Source organism: Mus pahari, chromosome 2, assembly GCF_900095145.1.
Source record: "Mus pahari chromosome 2, PAHARI_EIJ_v1.1, whole genome shotgun sequence".
NCBI lineage: Eukaryota > Metazoa > Chordata > Mammalia > Rodentia > Muridae > Mus > Mus pahari.
The window spans coordinates 103549470-103552349 of record NC_034591.1 but is presented as its reverse complement, the minus strand read 5'-3'; the positions used below and the strand labels follow the sequence as shown (position 1 = coordinate 103552349).

Sequence of the window (2880 nt, the reverse complement as noted above, 5' to 3'; positions counted from 1 at the left end):
CCTGGGTTCCTTAAGTAGAAACTTAAGGGTTCCTTGGAATGTCAGTTGTGTTACATCATGTTTTGCTAAAGCAGACATGTGAAGGATCATTTTGCTATAGTGGACGCAGGTTGAAAGGATGTTTTGCTAAGGCAAGCATGTTAAAGGACGTGTATATTGGTTTGCCTTACATGCACTGTTACACTCCCTTTGTCGTGACTCCATAGAAAGAAACTCACCAAAATACTTCTGGTGGTGGGCTGGCAGCTTCTTGCCACTTCCTTGGACTCAGGTCGATTGACAGAATGATGTCAGCTGACACAGGCTCACAGGAAGTTTTGCTAAGACAGACTCACATACTGAGGCAAGAGGTGGTGAAGCAAGATCTGTGGAGGACACGGAATGTTTGGAGGGAGTATAAATAGGACTCAATGGACTGTGAGGGGGGCTTGCTTGTAGAGCTAGCTCTGCAATGCTTCTTAGTTTCAAGTCTGCTGATCTTCACTCCACTGAGAGGCACAACTGAGACCTTCTAGCCCTGGTAGTCCTGATCCTCCTGCTGACTTGTGTCAATCCAGCCGAGGCCTGGCTGATCCTGCTAGGCTGCGCCACCACTGCTGCTATCCCGACACTACTGGACTGGACTGCTGGTATATTTGTGAAGTTCAAGCTGCCTCTGCTGACCTGTTGATTTCGTGACAATGCAGATGGGAGTTGCTCCAAAGAACAATTTGTAAACAGGTCCACTTCCCCCGTATCCTAATAACTTTTTCCCCCACTACCTCTGTTGGCTAGAAGGGAGGCTGAGAAAACAGGTTTCTACAGGTTCCCAGCACCCACATGGCAGCTCACTGTAACTCCAGTTCTAGGATATCCAATAATTTCTTCTTGCCTCAGAGAACACTGCATGTACATGGTACTCCTGCATACATGTAGACAAAACACTCATACACATAAATTAAAAAAAAACAAGATGACACAGTTGGTAAAAATCACTTGCCTCCAAGCAAGATGATCTGAGTTCAATCCCAGGACCCACCTGGTAGAAGGACAACCAAATCCTGAGAGCTGTCCTCTGACCTCCACACATACTACTACTACTACACACACACACACACACACACACACACACACACACACACACACACAATGGAGAATGTGAAAAAAATACATGTTAAATCAATTCTTAAAAGGAATGGCAAACAAGGTAATGGGACAGATGCAGTACAGGTAGCTCATGAACCTCAGTGGTCAGGAGGGCCTCTTTAAGGAGAAATACTACTGATATCCTTTCCTTTTTTAAAAGATTTATTTAGGGCTGGTGAGATGGCTCAGCAGGTAAGAGCACCCAACTGCTCTTCAAATCCCGGCAACCACATGGTGGCTCACAATCATCTGTAACGAGATCTGACTCCCTCTTCTGGAGTGTCTGAAGACAGCTATAGTGTACTTACATAAAATAAATAAATAAATCTTTAAAAAAAAACAAACAAGGGCTGGTGAGATGGCTCAGGGGGTAAGAGCACCCGACTGTTCTTCCAAAGGTCCGGAGTTCAAATCCCAGCAACCACATGGTGGCTCACAACCATCCGTAACAAAATCTGACGCCCTCTTCTGGAGTGTCTGAAGACAGCTACAGTGTACTTACATATAATAAATAAATAAATCTTTAAAAACAAACAAACAAACAAACAACCTTTTCCCATACAACCAAATTGTATTAAAAAAAAAAAGATTTATTTATCTCTCTGTTTTTTTCTAGACAGAGTTTCTCTGCATAACAGAGCCCTGGCTATCCTGGATTTGCTTTGAAGACCAGGCTGGCCTCAAACTCACAAAGATCTGTCTGCCTCTGCTTCCAGAGTGCTGTGACTGAAGATGTACACCACCATGCCAGGACTTGTATTTTTATTTTATATGTATGAGTATTTACATGGATGTCAGTGTACCAAACGCATGAAATGGCCATAGAAGAGGGCACCAGATCCCCTGGAATTAGTTACAACTACTTGTGAGCCACCATGTGGGTACTGATCACAGAACCCAGGTCTGGTGCAAGAGCAGCCAATGTTCTATTACTTTATATTTCTTTAAGCCCAAGGTATAAGCTAGTTCAGTCTCCTCCACTTGGTAAACCCCTCTGGTTGTGAACTTGGTATTTCTTTCTTTCTTTTTTTTTTTTTTTTTTTTTTGTTGTTGTTGTTGTTGTTGTTGTTGTTTTTTTTTCCCCCCCGAGACGGTTTCTCTGTGTAGCCCTGGCTGTCCTGGAACTCACTTTGTAGACCAGGCTGGCCTCTAACTCAGAAATCCGCCTGCCTCTGCCTCCCCGAGTGTTGGGATTAAAGGCGTACGCCACCACACCCGGCCTGAACTTGGTATTTCTTAAACACAGATTCCCCTTGAGGCACCAAAAAAAGCTATTTAGTGTCGGGTGGCGCACACCTTTAATCCCAGCATTTGGGAAGCAGAGGCAGGTGGATTTCTCAGTTCGAGCCCAGCCTGGTCTACAAAGTGAGTTCCAGGACAGCCAGAGCTACACAGAGAAACCCTGTCTCAAAAAAACAAAAACAAACAAAAAAGCTATTTAGTAAGACCTGCTTAATTTATTGCTAATATTTTGGGTCTGTTTCCCTTCCTTAAGATTCCTGTAACATTTACATTTTCCATAGGGCCCACACTTCTTAGATGTTGCAGCTTTTCTGTCCTCATAGCAGTTGCATGTGCCACTCCATATGTCTGAGACATATGCTCTTCAACTGAGGAAATATGGCGCCACCTCTACTGCAAAGTTCCAATAGTCATCCTTCCCCTCTGTTCACTAGTAGAATTTATTACAATTTCTTTTTTTTAATTTATTTTTTATTAGATATTTTTATTTACATTTCAAATGCTATCCCAAAA

The 2880-nt window shown here is 43.2% G+C and overlaps 1 long non-coding RNA gene across 1 annotated transcript in view; it reads right to left on the bottom strand.

The window, feature by feature from the left end:
* Positions 1 to 218: 218 nt before the first annotated feature.
* Positions 219 to 2880, bottom strand: part of LOC115063409 — a 23367-nt gene continuing 20705 nt past the window's right edge. The window contains exon 3 of the long non-coding RNA XR_003843274.1: positions 219 to 365. This is a non-coding gene — a long non-coding RNA (uncharacterized LOC115063409). The remainder of the gene's footprint in view (positions 366 to 2880) is intronic.